This window comes from Lathyrus oleraceus, chromosome 6, assembly GCF_024323335.1.
Source record: "Lathyrus oleraceus cultivar Zhongwan6 chromosome 6, CAAS_Psat_ZW6_1.0, whole genome shotgun sequence".
In the NCBI taxonomy this organism is placed as follows: Eukaryota; Viridiplantae; Streptophyta; class Magnoliopsida; order Fabales; family Fabaceae; genus Lathyrus; species Lathyrus oleraceus.
The window spans coordinates 194090565-194111918 of record NC_066584.1 but is presented as its reverse complement, the minus strand read 5'-3'; positions in this window follow the sequence as shown (position 1 = coordinate 194111918).

The window sequence follows — 21354 nt, the reverse complement described above, 5'->3', positions numbered from 1 at the left end:
AGGTACATTAGTTGCTAATAGTTATTTGAGAACTTGTTGTGCTGCTGCTTGGTTGTATAAACCAATTGAGGTAGACTCTCTTGTCTCCATGTAGTCTGGAAGACCTGGCTTGTTATTTAGCCAGGCAACTGTCTGAAGTCCTCCTTAAGAGGCGATGTTTGTGATTGTTTAACTTTGTCCCCAAGCAGGAAAAGACCTTGATTAAGGCAATTGGCAGAACCCAAGGGATGTGCAATCCATCCCCTGCTATTCTTGTTGAGTCGTCCCTCTGCTCACGCCACTGTGTTGATGCATTGGGACATTAACCCAAAATCCATGTACAGTTGAGTCAGAGTCATGAGTGTAGAAGGGTTCCCACTTTCTGAACCCACACTCCTTTGTCTGAAGCTCTCCCTGGCCAGGGATAAGAGCTGTGAGGCACACCCCTCACTTCCATTTCATCTGGCTTCACCCTGACTCTCAATGTCAGGGTTAAGAGCTAACATCACCTAACACAGTTGTGTTGCTTTTGCAACTTAACCCTTGATTGAGCCCACCTTGTCTGTATATAGTATGTGCTAACTGTGAATGTTTGATTTGTTTTGTTTATGCTCGCATGCTTTGCTTTTTCCTGGTTAGGATTAGCTTGCTGTTGTGCAAGTAGATAGAAACCATAACCTAGGGCAATGATGCATGATAACATCTAGGCTCGAGTGCAGCTCCCTAGTAGTGTGTCTCCCTTTGTATCTGGTTAGAATTTCTTTCCCGTTCAGGGGAACTACGTCGCCCTGATCCTCATACCAGATGAGGTACGTAGGCAGGAGACCGTGCGAGGTCTCTCCGGGCACCCTTTTGTCTTTTTGTGTGTGTTTGCTTGACAGTTGCTAGGCTCGAGTGCCTGACTCCTTAGTAACTTGTTGCTTGTTTCTTCTTGTGTGTCTGGATATGGATGTAAGACCAGCGATTGGCTGTCCATATCCTGATTGTGTTTGTTTGGTTCGGAAGCCGATGTAAGTCCAGCGATTGGCGTTCGGGTTCCAAGTTTGCCTGTGTTTGTGTGTGTCCTATTTGGCGTGCGTGAGCCGAACTACGGCAGCTCTGATTCTCGTTCCAGACGAGATACGTAGGCATAGGATGTGATATCCTAGCGAGCCCTCTCCTCTCTTTCCCCACCTGTGTTGTCTTCAGTTTGTGTGTGTGTGTGATGTTTGTTTAGCAACCTTTTCTTTTCTTTAGAGCGTGGATCCCGTCGAGTACGACGGACGTGAGGGGTGCTAATACCTTCCCCTTGCGTAACCGACTCCCGATCCCATTCTCTTTGGTCGCGAGACCATGCTTTTTCCAGGTTTACTTCGAGCGTTTCCTTTCCCTCTTTTGGGATAAATAACGCACGGTGGCGGCTCTGTGTTGTTTTTGTTTCAGCCCGCCGGTTGTTTTTCGCGGATGCGACAGCTGGCGACTCTGCTAGGGAAATATTGTTGCAACGTGACATACCACAAGCCGGACGAGGTTCATTTGATAGTGCCCTTCCTTTATGGAGTATCCACTTTGGTTGTGTTACTTCATCTGAACTATTGACTCTGGTGACCGATCATTTCCCGGATCTTTGGTTTAGACGATCTCAGGAGAGCTACAATGGCACACCCGAAAGGGCAAACCCATTGAGTATCTCTGCCCGATTGTCGAGACTATTATCCGCCTTAGGATGACCTGATTAGAATTTACCTGTGAGGGGAGGGTGATTCTTACAGATGCATTGTTCAGATGGTGACTTTGATGGAGACTATTGGTTCCGTTGACCAGGGTCATATTTATAAGTTGGATTTATGGCCATTTACTGCTGAGACGCCGAAGTGCTATCCGAGTTATTTATCAGTGGGGATCCGTTTATTTCAGGATTCCCCGGGCCGATTCAGAGGATTGAGGTTATCTGCTCAGAGATTGTCTGGTGATGATGGTGATGTATCTTCCGTTTATTTCGGAACCCTTGAAGTGGATTTGTGGTTACATATTCCTTCAGATGGTTTTGATCGGTTCAGAGATCAGGGCTGTGACTCAGAGCAACAGTCGATCAGATGACTTGGAGGATGGCAACGCATCGCATTCATTCATCAGCATCATTACATCTTGCATTTACTTGCATTTAACACATGTTTATCCATATGCAGGGACATTTTTGATCGAGATCCTGGTTGAGAGACTTTCTGCTCAGATATGAGGGCCGGTTTGAAAGACGATGTTGTCTATAGCTTCTTCAACCCAGAGATTGACGAGCTGAGAGATATGATAGCATTGATTACGCCCGACCATGTGGGGATGTTCAGAGAGGCATACGGTGGTATTCTGAAGATGGCTTTCAGACTCACAGACAGCAACAGGAGCGCCATTCATACTCTTCTTCAGTTCTATGACCCGGGTCTGAGATGTTTTGTGTTCCCGGATTATTTGTTGGGACCTCTGATGGAGGATTATGCTAGCATTTTGGGTATTCCGATCCGAGATCAGATTCCTTTCTGTGCTATTAGGGGAGAGCCTGATGTTCTTGGGATTTCTCATGCTCTTTATGTGAGTCCGGAGATGACCAAGGAGGGGTTGAAGGAAAAGGGGAAATTACCTGGATTTCATTTGAGTTTCTTGGAGGCTAAGGCCAAGGAACATGCTGTTGCGGGTAATTGGAAGACGGTTTGTGCTTTGGTTGCTGTGAGCATTTATGGGATCATTCTGTTTCCTAATCAGAAGAGCTTTGTCGACCATAATGCTATCAGATTGTTCATGCAGAGGAACCCTATTCCTACTCTGGTCGGAGATGTCTATTACTCGGTTCATAACAGGAACAAGAAGAGACGTGGTGGTTTGATCAGGTGTTGTGCTCAGATGTTATTCAGATGGTTTATGGGATATTTGCCTTCCCGAGGTGTCTTTGCTTCTCTTGATCCTACGGTCAAGTGGTCGGTCAGATTGATGGGTTTGCGGGCTGCTGATATAGCATGGACTCATAATGGTTTGGCTGGACGGAATTTTATATATAGCTGCGGGGATTTTCCCAATGTGCCTCTTATAGGAGTTCAGGGTTGCATTAATTACAACCCAACGCTTCTTAGGAGACAGATGGGGTTCGCTATGGAAGTTCCTCCCCTTGAGTGTGAGACTCAGGAGTCCTTTTACTTCCCGGTTGAGGGCAATCAGGCCAAGCTGATGCAGGTGTCTGGGTCATGGCGTAACATTCAGAGAAAAGGAAAGGTTCCTTTTGGCAAGGTTAACAGCCGGTATTTTCCTCTATTCGATGATTGGCTTCGGAAGAGGATTGAGATCACACATCTACCATTTCCGGGAGGTGATCCTTGGTGTCCTATGATTGAGGGTCCGCGTTCTTCTGTCAGTATGGAAGAATTCCTCGAGATGAAGAGAGCCAGAGATCAGTTGCTAGCGGAGAAAGCTGAATTGGAGATGAGTGTTGCTCGGATTCAAACGGCCAACCAGGAGATCAGAGTGAGGATGGAAGATCAAGATAAGCGACATGCCTTGGAGGCAAAGCGCTTTGAGATGGATACTGCCTACTATGGGAAGGTCAGTCAGGCTTTGGCATCTTCAACAAAGGAGCATGACATCACCAAAGAGAGATTGGCTAGAGCTTCAAAGGTCATTGAAGATCAGAAGAGGAGGCAAATTCTCGTGAGGGATCAGAGGGATGACAGAGTCAGAGTTCTCATTGCTGAGTGGGAGGCCAAACTGAAGATTAAGGAAGCGGAGAATGTGAAGACCATCGCTGAGAGAGATCATTACATCGCCGAGAGGGATCATTACATGGCTGAGAGAGATCATTACTTCAGGCAGATGAAGATCCATCAGAAAGAGGTGGGGAGATTACAGCAGGAGAACACCAAGCTCAGGTTCGCCGCAGAGTTCGCGAAGATGGTTGATGATATAGGGTCGTCTGTGGGACCCTCATCAGGCTAGCCTTTATTATTCGTGAGGATTACCGTCAGGCCTGTTGACGGAATTCTTTTGCTTGTATTTTCTTGCTGATTCTGGAGATTTGTATCTGATTTGATGTATGACTATGGCACTCTTTGTGCATTTTGCTATGTGATGGTTATTTGCATTCAGTGATTGATCTTCAAGCTTTATTTGCTTTACCGTATGCACTCACACAACACACACATGGTTGGGCGGTATTTTGCTAAATCATATATCTCTGATCTGTATCATGAAATCGAATGAGGAATGTCAGAATATTGCTGCCGGGTTATTATCTATCTCGATGAAGCCAGGATCGAGAGACAAAGTGTTCCTCATGTGGATAAACACTGCATTCATGCATGATCATAATAACTTGTGTTTTATTTTGCAGGTATCAGTTCTAACGTGCTTGATTGTTTCAGGAATCATTGCTCGTGCTCGTAGAGTTGTACCTTTGCACTCAACTCGTCCTCACAGATACTTCACGCGACGCAATACTCCCAGACTGATGGATCTCCCAAATTCATATATTCTTGAGCTGAAGGACAAGATGAGCGAACTGATCAACATCATGCAAGGGTTTGCAGTTGGTCAGAAAGCGCTGGCTGACAAGGTTGAGAAGCTCGAGCGGGTTTCAGCGGCTAATAGTGGTGTGAACCTGGATGGTGTCTCCAACCAGGGGCTGGGTGGTTCTCGAGACGGTGGTAAAAGAACAACAGTGGGAATAGTGAATAATGCTGCTGGTTTTGGTGCTGCTGGGGGTCAACCTGGTCAGAATCTGAAGGACAGTCTGTTCCCGCCTTTCTTCGGGGTTGATGACGACAGAGAGGAAGACAGAGAGGCTGATCAGTTTTCTATGCACAACGAGCCATTCGGTCAATACGGTGCCCAACCACAGAATAAAGAGATTTAGCTGCTGGCTGAGAAGATCCGAGCTTTGGAGAGCTATGCCACTCCTGGGGTGGTCAACATGTCAAATATGGGGCTAGTGGAGGGGATTGTGATCCCGCAGAAATTTAAGGCGCCCACATTTGATAGGTACAATGGGAGTTCCTGCCCAGAAACTCATCTTCAAGCCTTCGTCCGCAAGATCTCTGCATACACCATGGACCAAAAGTTGTGGATGTACTTCTTCCAGGACAGTCTGTCCGGAGGCTCACTGGAGTGGTACACCAAGCTCAAGTCCTCAGATATCAAGAATTGGCAAGATCTTGGTGACGCATTCTTTAAACAGTATCAGTTCAACGCTGATATGGCTCCGAGTCGTACCCAGCTGCAGGGTATGTCTCAGAAGAACAACGAGGGGTTTAAAGAATATGCTCAGAGGTGGAGGGAGTTGGCTGCCAGAGTGCAACCTCCACTGGTGGACAGGGAGATGTCTGATCTCTTCATGGGGACTTTGCAGGGGGCATTCGCGGAGAGAATGGTGGGTTGTCCGGTGACAAATTTTGCCGACATAGTGGTGGTCGGTGAGAGGATAGAGAGCTGGCTGAAGCTTGGGAAGATACAGGGTACTGCTTCGTCTTCAGGATCGAAGAAGCCCTTCAGTAATGGCCAGAGGAAGAGAGAGGGTGATACCAGCGCAGTGTACACTCAAAGGGGACCCAGTAGGGATTGTTACTTTCAGCACACTGTTGTAGTAACTATTCCTGCTGATAATCAGCATCAGCCTGCACAGCAACAACAACAATCACCGCAACAACAAAGACAACCATTTCAGCAGAGGCCTCAGAGGGCTGGATATCAAGTCAGGGGGAGGATGAGTGATCGGCATTTTGACAGGCCGCCTGTGACATACTCTTTCCTATTGAAGAAGTTAAAGGATCTGGGGCTGGTACAGTTGAGGACTTTGGCACCTTTGAGACCTGATCAAAGGCCAGCCAATTTTGATGAAAATGTCAAATGTGAATTCCATTCGGATGCTCCCGGGCACAGTGTAGAGGACTGCAAAGCTTTTAAGCATGTGGTCCAGGACTTGGTGGATTCTAAAGCCATCAACTTTGCTCCGTCTCCCAACGTGAATGCTAATCCCATGCCCGCGCATGGTCAAAGGGGGGTAAATGCTATCTCTGAGGAGAATAGAATTGGGCTGGAAAATGTTAATCAGCTGAAGACTCCTCTGGCGGAGGTTAAACGGCAGTTGTTGTTGAATGGGGTTCATCCGGGCTGCGGTGTTGATTGTGCTGTGTGCACTATTTCTGTCAATGGATGTGAATTGTTGAGAGAGACTGTCCAGGGACTGATGGACAATGGAAGTATTCTGATTGAGAGGGCTGATATGGGAAAAGAAGAGGTTTCCACCATAACGATTTATTTTGATCCGGTGGATTTGTCAAATCTAGCTGAGGCGGCTCCAGTTACCATCACGGTACCTGGACCAATTCCATATGACAAAGAGGATGCCGTGCCATGGCATTATGGTGGGGAGGTATATTGCAATGGTGAGAAAGTAGAAGATCAGACTGCAAGTGAAACCACCGTTTCAAAGGTGGATAATGTCGGTACCAGCGGTTTCACTCGCAGTGGCAGACTGTTTGCTCCTGATGCCTTGAGGGGAGGAGAAGGAGAAAAAGAGAAAAAAGAAAAGGGCGAGGCTTTAGCCAGGGCGAAAGGGAAAGCAGTGGTGAATGATGGTACTCCAGTGGTGACGTCGGCGCCTGTTGGGTCGGAAGAAAAACTTGATGATGATGCAGAAGAATTCTTAAGAATCATCAAAAAGTCTGAGTACAAACTTGTTGATCATCTGCAGCAAACTCCTTCCAAAATCTCGATCCTATCTTTGCTGTTAAGCTCCGAGGGGCACAGGGAGGCTTTGATGAAGATCCTGAAGAAAGCCTATATTCCTCAAGAGATAACAATTAACCAGTTGGAGACGGTCGTGTCTAACGTGCATGCCAGCCATGGGTTGGGTTTTACAGACATGGATCAAACTGTGGATGGGAGAAATCATAACCGGGCTCTACACATTGCAATGGAATGCAAAGGAGCTGTGCTTTCGCATGTGCTGGTTGATACCGGCTCCTCATTGAATGTGTTGCCGAAGAAGGCTCTGGCTAAGCTGAATTACGAAGGGCTGATTCTGACACCCACCGATCTGATAGTACGGGCGTTCGATGGGTCGAAGCGGGCCGTGTTTGGAGAAGTTGAGCTTCCTGTGAAGATAGGCCCAGAGGTGTTCAAGTCGACTTTCTATGTCATGGATATTCAGCCGGCATACAGTTGCCTGTTGGGTCGCCCGTGGATCCATGCTGTTGGGGCAGTGACCTCGACTTTGCACCAAAAGCTGAAATATATCTGGGAAGGACAGGTTGTCACAGTCTGCGGAGAAGAGGACATCTTTGTCAGCCACCTGTCCTCATTCAAGTACGTTGAGATGGACGGTGAGATATGGGAGACGCCTAGTCAAGCGTTCGAAACCGTTAAGGTGGAGAATGCTTTGTTTGCAAAAGAAGAGGAGAAACCGTCCATTGCTTCGTACAAACAGGCCGTCGAGGTGGTGAAGAATGGAGAGGCTCCTGGTTGGGGCAGGATGATGGATATCTCTGCAAAGAAGGACCGCTTCGGAGTGGGGTACCAGCCGGGCCGAGGCTCAGGACAAGGCAGAGGACGCCGTACGTCGGTCACGTTCACCAGTGCCGGAATGCTGGATCCGGATCACATCTGCATGATGAGTGAGGAAGCTGATAGTGACTGCGAAATTGACCAATGGATAAAGCCGTGCGCACCAGGGATGGGAATTCAGAACTGGAAGGCTGAAAAGATCATCCGGGTCACTCTGCTTGAAGAGTAATATTTTTCCTGTTTCAATTTTATATGCATGAAAGCCATATGTGTTGCCCGACACGTAATGGTTCATTGTAAGGGCCACCTCATGTTTAAAATTTGCAAGTTTGCATCATTAATAAAAGGATGTTTTTCAGTTAAAAGCGGTGTTCCCTGTTTTTCATTTATTTTTGCAGTTTAAAAATAAACAAAATAAAAATGGCAATGTTTTCGTTTTTCTTTTGATTTGACTCGTTCCGGTTCTAAGCAATGCATGAATCCACATTCATGCAGATGCGATTATTCTCCGGATCTCATTGATAACAATCCTGTTACACCTCTGTATAACTTCGACAATCCAATCTATCATGCTGAAGAAGAAGACGAAGAAGATTGTGAACTACCAGGGGAGTTAGCCAGGTTGTTGAAACGAGAGGAGAAGGTGATTCAGCCGCATGAAGAGCAGATTGAGGTTGTGAATCTGGGTACCGATGAGGTCAAGAAAGAAGTAAAAATCGGGGATGCTTTGGAGGAAAGTGTCAAGAACAGAATGGTGGCATTGTTAAAAGAGTATGTCGACATCTTTGCCTGGTCTTATCAAGATATGCCAGGGTTGGATACCGATATCGTTGTGCACAAGCTACCGTTGAGAGCAGATTGTCCTCCAGTGAAGCAGAAGTTGCGCAGAACTCGACCTGATATGGCGATGAAAATTAAAGAGGAAGTGCAGAAGCAGTGGGATGCTGGTTTCCTTGCTGTCACTAATTATCCGCCTTGGGTCGCGAACATTGTGCCAGTCCCGAAGAAAGATGGGAAAGTGAGAATGTGTGTGGACTACCGAGATCTGAATAGAGCTAGTCCGAAAGATGATTTTCCGTTACCTCACATCGATGTGTTGGTAGATAATACAGCTCAATTCTCGGTGTTTTCCTTCATGGATGGCTTTTCTGGCTATAATCAAATCAAAATGTCGCCAGATGATATGGAGAAAACAACGTTCATTACACCGTGGGGCACCTTTTGTTACAAGGTGATGCCATTCGGTCTCAAGAACGCCGGTGCTACTTATCAGAGGGCCATGGTGACTTTGTTTCATGATATGATTCATCATGAAATTGAATGATATGTTGATGACATGATAGCAAAGTCCCAGACAGAAGAGGGGCATTTGGTAGATCTGGCCAAGTTGTTCGACCGGCTGAGACAGTTCAGACTGAGGTTGAATCCGAACAAGTGCACGTTCGGGGTGCGGTCCGGTAAATTGCTGGGGTTTATTGTAAGTGAGAGAGGAATCGAGGTTGATCCTGCGAAAGTAAAAGCAATAAGAGAAATGCCTGAACCGAGAACAGAGAAGGAGGTTCGTGGTTTCTTAGGTAGATTGAACTATATCTCACGGTTCATATCTCATCTAACAGCCACGTGTGAACCGATATTCAAATTATTGAGAAAAGATCAAACGGTCAGGTGGAATAACGATTGCCAAGCGGCATTTGAAAAGATAAAAGAATATTTGCAGGAGCCTCCGATTCTGATGCCTCCTGTGGAGGGAAGACCGTTAATTCTGTACCTGACAGTCCTCGAGGGGTCTATGGGGTGTGTATTGGGGCAGCATGACGAGTCTGGTCGAAAAGAGCATGCCATATACTACCTTAGCAAAAAGTTTACCGACTGTGAAACAAGATATTCACTGCTCGAGAAAACTTGTTGTGCTTTGGTCTGGGCTGCTCGCCGACTAAGGCAGTACATGCTGGTTCATACCACTTTATTGATTTCCAAGATGGATCCGATCAAGTACATTTTTGAAAAGCCAGCATTGACCGGACGGGTTGCGAGGTGGCAAATGATTTTGACAGAATATGATATACAGTATACATCTCAGAAGGCAATTAAGGGGAGTGTATTGTCTGATTACCTCGCCCAGCAACCCATTGATGATTATCAACCGGTGAAGTTTGAATTCCCTGATGAGGACATCATGTTTCTCAAATCGAAAGATTGTGAGGAACCAATCCCGGAGGAGGGGCCTGACCCTGAATCCGAATGGATTATGATGTTTGATGGGGCCGTTGACGTGAATGGAAGCGGTGTTGGTGCTGTTTTGGTTACGCCAAAAGGATCCCACATTCCTTTTGCTGCCCGGCTAACATTTGAGTGCACCAACAACGTGGCTGAATACGAAGCTTGCATATTGGGGATTGAAGAGGCGATTGATTTGAGGATCAAGAACCTTGTCATATATGGAGATTCAGCTCTGGTTGTAAATCAGGTTAACGGAAAATGGTATACGCATCAGTCTCATTTAGTTCCATACCGGGATTATACGAGGAGATTGTTGACGTTTTTCACCAAAGTGAAGATGCATCATGTGCCCAGAGAAGAGAACCCTTTGGCAGATGCTTTGGCTACGCTGGCTGCCTTGATTAAGGTGCAATGGTGGAATCAGTTCCCCAGTGTTGAAGTAGGTCGTCTGGATAGACCGGCTTATGTGTTTGCTGTTGATACAGCGCCTGATGATGAGAAGCCGTGGTATTACGATATCAAGCGCTATCTGGAGACGCAAGAGTATCCTGAGGGAGCATCTAAAAAGGACCGAAAGACTCTGCGGAGGTTGGCCATGGTGTTCTATTTGAATAAGGATGGGGTTTTGTATAAGCGGAATTTTGATTGGGTCTTGCTCAGATGTGTTGATGATAGAGAAGCAAGCCAATTGATGAAAGAGGTTCATGAAGGATCGTTCGGTACCCATGCCAGTGGGAATGCAATGGTGAAGAAGCTGCTGAGGGCAGGTTATTATTGGATGACAATGGAGGCCCAATGTTTCAATTTCGTGCGGGAGTGTCATAAATGCCAGATTTATGCTGACAAGGTGCACGTGCCTCCAAATCCGTTGAGTTTAATGTCGTCTCCGTGGCCGTTTGCTATGTGGGGCATTGATATGATCGGAAAGATTGAGCCTACAGCTTCGAATGGGCACCGGTTCATATTAGTGGCTATTGATTACTTCACCAAGTGGGTGGAAGCAGCCTCTTATACGAACGTGACGAAGCAGGTCGTTGCCAGATTTCTCAAGAGAGACATCATTTGCAGATATGGGGTTCCCGAGAGAATCATTACTGATAATGGTTCTAATTTGAACAACAAGATGATGGCAGAACTGTGCCGGGAATTCAAGATCGAACATCACAATTCTTCTCCCTATCGTCCGAAGATGAATGGGGCGGTTGAGGCAACCAACAAGAATATTAAGAAGATTGTGCAAAGGATGGTGGTAACCTATAAAGATTGGCATGAGATGTTGCCGTTTGCATTGCATGGGTATCGAACATCGGTGCGTACGTCTACTGGGGAAACTCCTTTTTCTTTGGTATATGGAATGGAAGCCGTGTTACCTGTTGAGGTTCAGATTCCCTCTTTGAGAGTCCTGATGGACGTGAAATTGCAAGAGGCTGAATGGGTAAGGACCCGGTATGAGGAGTTAAGCCTGATTGAGGAAAAGAGGCTGGCAGCCATTTGTCATGGGCAGTTGTACCAGCAGAGGATGAAGCGTGCTTTTGACAGAAAGGTACGACCTCGGGTATATCACGTAGGTGATATGGTGCTGAAAAGGATCCTTCCTCCTCAAAACGACCGTAGGGGCAAGTGGACACCCAATTATGAAGGCCCATTCGTGGTCAAGAAGGTTTTCTCTGGCGGAGCCTTGTTGTTGACGACCATGGATGGCGAGGATTTTCCATCCCCTGTGAATGCGGACGCAGTTAAAAAATACTTCGTATAAAAGAGACCCGCTGGACGAAAAGAATAAAATAGTCCAGGCAAAAATGGGCATCCCGGCGAACCAAAAACCAGAAAGAAAAGGTTCGGGCAAAAATTAGGGATAAAAAGAAAAAACTGTACACCCGGCAAGTCGAAAACCTGAAAAGGCGACTTGGGCAAAAAAGGGTATCCCGGTGGACTGAAAACCCGAAAGGGCGGTCCAGGCAAAAGAGGGATTGAAACGAAAAACTGCGTCTGGCATGATCGTTTACGCTTTGGTTAAAGCATCAGGGATAATACCCAGTAGGGATCAATCGGAATCGTCTTGTTCAGAAGGCAGAAAGTAAGGAGAGTCTGAGGACATATGGGGTGTAACCGAGTTGGAACTCGATGAGATCACGGGTTTCACATTGCCATTAGGATAGATTTTTCCTTTTGTGCGCAATTACCTCTTTTCAGGAATTGCTTCCTTTGTGTTGCTCAATTTGAGCCACACACTTTTCAATCAATAAAATGCATATTCAGTCAAATAATTTTGTTTTTTGTTTTTCATTACCGCTTTGATTGCAAAAACATCCGATTATTTTGATAAAGAATCTTGCATTTTAAGACATACAGGTTCCTTCCAATGCATGCTTATAAGATTGGAGCTTGAAATCTTATTCGGAAGGTTGGGTGACCCAAGTGTTGAAATCTTGACACGCCTGGGGCACGGTTTTATCTAACGATCTGTTTTGCAGGTATTGTTAGATTTTTTCACTCACTTGCAGGTTGTGATGTGGAAGCTTTTGACGAAACAATCCCCATGGAGTTCAATCAGGGACGAATGAATGGAAGAATGAAGAGACAACGACGAGACGTACGACGATCCTTGATTTTAATCAAGAAGACTCTTCAAAGTCGGAAGATTGAAAAGTCTGTATAATCCCAGAAGTTCGTTCTCCGTCGAGTGCGGAGCGGTTTGGAATACAAGATGATGGAGCAGAAAAGGTCCAGACGAGTCTGGGAGTTCTCAAAATTGGAAAGCTGACATGGGAGTTGGATACGAACACCATGGTTCGACGAGTCGACGGGTGTTCAGTACCAGACTGTCCTCCTCCCCAAGCAGAGTTAGAAGGACTAAATTCCCCAGCCGATTCAAGGTCTGTGGATTCCCTAGCAGGGTCAGGATGGTTATCCCCAGCAGGTTCCAGATCGATGCTTCCCCAGCAGCCAGGCCTGAAGGTTGCTGTTTCCCAGCGGAGGTATCTGTGAGTGTTGGTTCCCCAAACAGAGTCTGGAGTGTTGCATCCCCAGCAAGTCAAAGACCGTTATTTCCCCACAGAGTGTTGGGGATTTCTTCCCCGGCAATTCCCCAAGCGGATCGGGTGCAAAGGAGGTTTTTCCCCAGCAAGGGTTGCCTTTTCCCAGCAGCAGCGCTATTCCCCAGCAGGGTGGAGTCGGAGTATTGGCGAGTTCCTCAACAGAGTGTCTCGAGCTCCCCAGAAAAGTCCCTTGAGGGGGATGCTTTTTATACATTCATCATATAGACTAAGCATAGCATATTGCATAACAAATCGCGTAGCATTTCCATAATTATGGAGCATTACGCAGAAAAATCAATCATGCATCATTATTGCTAGCATAAAGCTAGTCTCAAGCCGTGGTTATCGTTTGAGAGGTGGTTGTGCCCGAAGAGGAAGGTGTTACTCCGAGGAGTCTAGCATCATGAATTTGAATCAAAGGTATTTCCCAGTAGTGCGATACTGGAGGAAGGGTTTCTGTCGAGCAGAGATGGGAATGTTAATCAAAGAAATTTTCGGGGTCCAAAAAAGAAAAACAAGAAAGAATAATCCCCAGCTAAACGCGAAGTGTTCGTGTGCTAGGGCGGAATAAAGAATAGCCGGTTCGTGGCGTGTTATCCCCAGCATGGGTCTTTGGCATGCGTGCCGACTCACTTATCGCTGTTTTGTTATCTTCGCTGATGCTGACAGGCATGGAAGTTTTCCGGTGTTCAGACCGAGGCGGGTATCCAGACCGATATGGCACTCCGGCCAGTTTCCGATTCCCAGATCGAAGTTCTCAACAATCAGGACGAAGAACTTGTGGCACTCCGGCCAGTTTCCGATTCCCAGATCGAAGAAGTTCTCAACAATCAGGACGAAGAACTTATGGCAATCCGGCCAGTTTCCGATTCCCAGATCGAAGAAGTTCTCAACAATCAGGACGAAGAACTTGTGGCACTCCGGCCAGTTTCCGATTTCCAGATCGAAGAAGTTCTCAACAATCAGGACGAAGAACTTGTGGCACTCCGGCCAGTTTCCGATTTCCAGATCGAAGAAGCTCACGACGGTTAGCTCGATGCAGCTTGCGGCAATCCGGCCAGTTTCCCGGTATCCAGACCGAAGTGGTGTCCAGACCGAAGTGGTATCCAGACCGAAGAGGTGTTCAGACCAAGGTGGCATTCAGGCTAATTCCCCCAGGTGTTCAGGCCATGGTTATCCCTGCGTTACCATTTATTTTGGTATCCAGGTCGACATTTCTGTTTCGGCATTCCGGCCGACTTTCTCCGTACCAGACGGGTTCTTCTTTCGAGGTTGTTTCTTTGCCGATGCTGACAGGCATGGTTAATTATTTCCCATCATAGTGCAAATTGTTCGTCTGTTCTTGGTATTCAATCACTCTTCATCCTGATCATCTGAAAGTCGAGGCTATTCATATCGACAGGTTCACAGTGGATTGAATAGGGGCAGCTGTAACACCTCAAAATTTGCCCTCCTCTCTTGGGACTAGCTTAATATATTGCATTGCATTTCTTATGTCATTAGTCATTAGCATGTTGCATATCATGTGGCGACATTGAGCAAGTCATCCTCCTAAGTCTTGATCAGAAGATAAAAGAGGTTGAGATGCAAGCTGAGGGTTTCATTGATTGAATTGATCACTAATCATCTGAGGGTGTGTGATTCAAATTAGGGTTTCATGGTTTCTCAAGGAGATTGAGCTTGATCTTGGTTGCAATGCTACATCATCATCATCATGGTATTGATATCAACCAAGAGATTCCTCATGCTTGATCAGATACCTTGAGATTAGGGTTTTGACCATTGGTCAACCCTAATCAGTTGAATCATCTGCATTGGGCCAATCAGGGCTTGGCAAGGAGATGTGGTTTTCAATGGATATGGGGATCATTTTATGATTATAGTGAGCTTATGAAAGCTATGGTTTCATGGTTGAGCCATTTCATCAGGAGATTGAGGCTCAACTTGATCAGTGCATAGCCAGATTCATCTATCAGTCAGAAAAGTCAACTGTGGTCAACTGTGTAACACCCCAATAAAAATAAGATAATTATTTGATTTAAATTAATATTATATTTATTAATTTAGTTAAATAATTGGAATTATTGGATTATTATTATTATTATTTTGGAATAATAATTATTGGAAAATATATAAGTGTGAAGTAAGGAAAAAGAATCCCATTTGGTAAAAAGAGTTTTACGTGAAACAGGGAAGCGGCTGAAAAGTGGAAAGTGGAGAAAGGGTAAAGAGGAAGAGCAAGGGCAAAGGTTGGAGAAGAGAAAAGCTTGGAGCTTAGAGATTGCCGGATTAACTCAGGTAAGGGGGGTTTATCGTCGTTTAATGGGTATTATGGGTTAGCATGTAATGGGTAGTGATAAGCCGTTGAATTGACCCTAATTGGGATTATGAATGCTGGAAAATTATGTTGGATAAACTGTGTTTAGGCTGTAATTGAATCTGTGTTTGGGTTAGTTGTAAATTTCCAAACGTATAGCTTTATACGGAATTGGAATCGGAGGTCCGGAAGTCCTCCAACGGCAGAAAATGCGGAGAATTCTGCATTCTGCTTTGTGTTAGCGCAGGAACAGCTTTCTGTCTTGCGTTAACCGGTTAACCCAGGGCGTTAACCGGTTAACACTGTTATAAATTGTGAAAAACTGCTGTTTTGTCTGCGTTAACCGGTTAACCCAGGGCGTTAACCGGTTAACACTGTTGCGTTTTGCCAGAAAGTGTGTTTGTGCTGCGTTAACCGGTTAACCCAGGGCGTTAACCGGTTAACACTGTTGCAGAGTGGAAAAATTGTTAATTAAAATGTTGTGTGCCTAATTGATGGTTGCCTATATCGGTGTGGGATATAGTAGGGATTATTTCCCGCTGTTTTGAGCAGTATAGGTATTAGTAGGGTGTGCTAATACTGTGTTTAATTATTTGACATGATATGATGTGTTGATACATGTGTTGATAATGTATGATGGTATGCATAATGTTGTGAATGTGTATGTTATGCATATGTTGTGAATGGACTGTTTTATGGCTTAGAGAGTGAGCATCGGTCCATTGTGGATTATTGTTGTGATGTTGCATTGCTAGGTGATTAGCGTGCATAATGTGGCCTTTATGGTGGTAGCTAATTCCCATGGTGAGGAATTAGTGATGTTAGTCATTTGGACTGTTTTTGATGTTTGCATGCTAGGTGAATTAGCGTGCATAGCATGGCCCTTGGGGTGGTAGCTAATTCCCATGGTGAGGAATTAGTGATGTGAGTCACTAGGTCTCAAATGAGTGGGACTGGTGAGCTTGGTAGCCGTACCTGGATTTGGTCGGTGAAGTTGAACTATATGTTCACGAATAGTCGGTACCGCATGCATGGAGTCTCATTGCATAATATATGTGTAGTGTATAATATGAATGGATGTATTCCAATGTTATACGTGTGTTGTGTTGGCATTGAGCATGAGTATGATTTGTGTTGATATTGAGGATGATGTTTGAGTTGATGTGCCGTTACTGAATGTGTGATACGGTTAGGGTGATTAATGTGTTAAATTACTTAACATGACATTATATTCTATAATGCTTATTATATCGATTGAGGAACTCACCCTTACAACTATTTTTCAGGTAACGAGCAGTGATTGAGTAGAAGCTAATGCTTGGAGTCTAGTGTAGTCTCCTTAGTGGGTCATGCTCTGATAGATGTAACATCGGGAGGGAACATTTTAATTGTGTTGTTGATGTTTGTTGAACCAGTTTACATGTAGTATGTTACATGTTTTGAATGATCGATTTGATCTCTATCCGCTGCGTATTGTGCAATACTTTATGTTTTGAGTTAAATAATGAGCATGACTAAATAGTATGGCGAATGGTGCAAAATAAAATGTGTGACACCCTTAATTGCATGATTACTCTGATTTATATGTTGTTATTTTAATTAAATATTTGGGGTATTTTAGAAGGGTGTTACAAACTGTGCCTGAATTGATGGATTTGGAGGTGGGAGAGGGTTAGAGACACTTCATTCATGTAAAAACAAGTTTCATTTGGCATTTCAAACATCAAAAATGAAGAAAATAAAGTCAGATGAAAAGTTTCCAAAAATAGCAGGTGACCTGTAATTGGGAACTGCCAAAAATGGAAAGTTTTTCACCTCAAAATTACGTGTCCAAAAATGCTTCAAATGAAATTTTGTTCAACATGAAAGTTGTAGATCTTTCTCTCACCTTTCCAAAAAGTCCAAGAACATGAATTTCTCATGTGTGGTTGGCAAGTTATGATCAAATCATTTTCAGAAAATGTTGAAATTCAAAGTGCCATAACTTTTGAATGGAATGGCCAAATTGGGTGACCTTTCTTTGAGCAAACCACATTTGACATGTACTATCACATTGCATCATTACATTTCATTGAAAACCTTCACATAAAAAGGTCATTTTTCAAGTGAACCATTTAAAAATTGGTGGGAAAAAGGTCAATTTGAAAAATACATGTGATTTCCATACAAAACCAATTCCAACATATTCTAAACATCATTTTGGACTTGCTTGAATGGTTTTTGTACTGTTACATTGGCTGAATTAGAAAAGGACATTTTGGCCAAAACACATGAAAATTACACTTTGCTAATTCACTTGGATTTTGCTAATTTGGATTAACACATGGATTAGCACATGGTATAAAGCATTAATCATAACAGAAACTGCATAATCATTTTTCATTTCTCAAATCTAACAAACTTCTCATCAAATTCTCTCAATTCTCTCCAAACTTTTTCAAACTTTTTTCCACATTTTCCATCGAATTCATCATCTATTGTGCTTGTTCTTGTGTTGATCCTTCTCTACAGGTATTCTTGAGGAACTGTTTCACAAAATCGTGGCCAAAGCATTGAGGAATTGGAACTGTTGCATCCAAGTTCATCCATGGCAGCTTGAGCATTCTTGGATCTGGAGCTGTGTTGAGCTGAAGTACCTCTTCCATTCACTTCCTAGAGCATCATTCAACTTCTGTTTTGGCAATTGGCACCTTGAATCCACCGAATCCAACGCTGCATCATCGCTAAGGTCAGAATTCGATCGATACAATTCTTGAAATTAGGCTGTGGATCTTGTAGATCTTACTTTGTAGATCACGCAGAACTTTAGATTGAGAATTTTCATGATGAATCGAGCGAGTTATTGCGATTTGAATCTTGACATGTTAAACTATTTTTGCTCGATTTGTGAAGCATGAGTAGATTTAGGTTAAATGCTTGTTAGATTCAGGATGTATGTTGAACGCCGGTCATTTTGATATAAGGCATGATGATTTTCGTGATGATTTTGTCCTTGATGATTTTCTGGTGATGAACTTGTATGAACATGCGCGAAGAACACGTCCAGAAAATCGTTTTGATCCGTGTTAGCTTGGCCTCGCATTTGAATGCTGTTTCCCGCCTCCGCTGGCCATTAGCGTGCTGACACCTCCGTTAATGAAACGGAGCGTTTTGTCCACGCTGCTTGATAATTACGCTTATGCCACTGCTTCACTTAATTTCATTTTATTTGTTAAATATTTATTTCATTTCATCAATTAACTTCAAAAAATCATAATTAATTCATGGATGATCCAAATTGAGTGAGGATTTTTGCATTCATCTCCAAATTTTCTCTAGTTTTTTTTAGATATGATAGTCAAAGTTGTGCCTGGCTGATTTTTTTACTTTGCCTAATGCCTTTGATCATGTATGCTATGTACATATGTTTCACCATTTCATTCATAAAATAATGATGCCTTATCCAAAATGCTTGAAATTTTATATGCACATTCTTTACTCTTTCCTGGTGATTTTGATGTATAGTTTGCTAATTTTGAGTTCCTAGTTAGAGAGATATTATGTGATCAAGTTGAGTGTGACAATGTGTGTCACACTATATTATGCCATGTTCTTGAATTTTGTCTCCATGCTTATGCTTTGCCATTTGCTCTCAATTTTTGCATGTGATTACACCTGTATGTCTAGTTTCACGATGAGTTTTTGTAGGATTTGTTGATCCATTTCCTATTTGATTGGGATTTTTGTTTGCTATTTAGTCATTTTTAGGTTTTTCTTGAGTGATCAACTTACATGCCTTGTGAAATTCCCATGCCTTATCACATGAAGCTGAAACTTGGTGGATTGATTCTTAACATGTTTAATTTCATTTTGGCTTTGGTGTGGTTCATTTATCTTGCACCAATTCTGTTTGGCATTCATTTGAAGTTGACACACGATTTGTGGCCTTATTTGAAGTTGTATTTGCATACCATGACTTTCTGATTTTAATTTCCCTACTTCCACTTGTCCAAATAGCATGAAATTTGATATGCTACTCATTCAATGTGTTCTGTTTAGGCTTGAATTTTTGTGGAATTTATTGAGCTGTTTTGATATTGATTTGATTGTGATCATTCTGTTTGCTCTAATGTGATTCCAAAGTGCATAGTTTGACATGTTTTGTATATGAAATGGATTTGGTGCATAGTTTTGATGTGAGACCAATTGGACTTTATTCTGGAGTGGTTTATCTTGATTCTTGTTGAGTTTCACTTGCTGTTTTAAATTTTTCGTCTCCTTTGGACCCTAGGCTTGTCCTAGTGGTCTTGTTTCTCACGTTTGAATGTGATTTTCAGGTTAAGAAGCAAATGCTTTAAGGAGATTAATTCAAGTTGATTGAGTTTGGTTGATTGTTATGAACTAACTTGGTTTATTTTGTAGGATGCTTGGCTCACTTGAGTTGATTGTGCTTTGCATAGCGCATTGTCTGATTATACATTGTCTGTTGATTCTTATCTTGTCTGTTTTGACTTTGTGATTGGTATACTGACTGTATTTGATTGATTTCAGGTACATTAGTTGCTAATAGTTCTTTGAGAACTTGATGTGCTGCTGCTTGGTTGTATAAACCAATTGAGGTAGACTCTCTTGTCTCCATGTAGTCTGGAAGACCTGGCTTGTTATTTAGCCAGGCAACTGTCTGAAGTCCTCCTTAAGAGGCGATGTTTGTGATTGTTTAACTTTGTCCCCAAGCAGGAAAAGACCTTGATTAAGGCAATTGGCAGAACCCAAGGGATGTGCAATCCATCCCCTGCTATTCTTGTTGAGTCGTCCCTCTGCTCACGCCACTGTGTTGATGCATTGGGACATTAACCCAAAATCCATGTACAGTTGAGTCAGAGTCATGAGTGTAGAAGGGTTCCCACTTTCTGAACCCACACTCCTTTGTCTGAAGCTCTCCCTGGCCAGGGATAAGAGCTGTGAGGCACACCCCTCACTTCCATTTCATCTGGCTTCACCCTGACTCTCAATGTCAGGGTTAAGAGCTAACATCACCTAACACAGTTGTGTTGCTTTTGCAACTTAACCCTTGATTGAGCCCACCTTGTCTGTATATAGTATGTGCTAACTGTGAATGTTTGATTTGTTTTGTTTATGCTCGCATGCTTTGCTTTTTCCTGGTTAGGATTAGCTTGTTGTTGTGCAAGTAGATAGAAACCATAACCTAGGGCAATGATGCATGATAACATCTAGGCTCGAGTACAGCTCCCTAGTAGTGTGTCTCCCTTTGTATCTGGTTAGAATTTCTTTCCCGTTCAAGGGAACTACGTCGCCCTGATCCTCATACCAGATGAGGTACGTAGGCAGGAGACCGTGCGAGGTCTCTCCGGGCACCCTTTTGTCTTTTTGTGTGTGTTTGCTTGACAGTTGCTAGGCTCGAGTGCCTGACTCCTTAGTAACTTGTTGCTTGTTTCTTCTTGTGTGTCTGGATATAGATGTAAGACCAGCGATTGGTTGTCCGTATCCTGATTGTGTTTGTTTGGTTCGGAAGCCGATGTAAGTCCAGCGATTGGCGTTCGGGTTCCAAGTTTGCCTGTGTTTGTGTGTGTCCTGTTTGGCGTGCGTGAGCCGAACTACGGCAGCTCTGATTCTCGTTCCAGACGAGATACGTAGGCATAGGATGCGATATCCTAGCGAGCCCTCTCCTCTCTTTCCCCACCTGTGTTGTCTTCAGTTTGTGTGTGTGTGTGATGTTTGTTTAGCAACCTTTTCTTTTCTTTAGAGCGTGGATCCCGTCGAGTACGACGGACGTGATGGGTGCTAATACCTTCCCCTTGCGTAACCGACTCCCGATCCCATTCTCTTTGGTCGCGAGACCATGCTTTTTCCAGGTTTACTTCGAGCGTTTCCTTTCCCTCTTTTGGGATAAATAACGCACGGTGGCGGCTCTGTGTTGTTTTTGTTTCAGCCCGCCGGTTGTTTTTCGTGGATGCGACACATACCATTTATTAGAATCAAACTCAGAAGAAGTACGAAACTAAAATGAATCATGCATTATTCTCCAACATTCACCAATCCATATTTTATATATTAAAAAAACATTTACCTAAAACTAAATGTTCTTTGGCTTTTTTTATTAACAACCTTGCTCAAATGAACAAGCATACAACCTGTACAACAAGAACGTAAATTCCAAATTTCCTTCCTTCTTTTCCTCTTCTTAAATTGCAACCATTAACAAGACCAACATCTTCTTTCAATTTTAACAGAAGTGACTTCAAATAGATCTCTATAAATTCAACAATACAAAATAGAAGG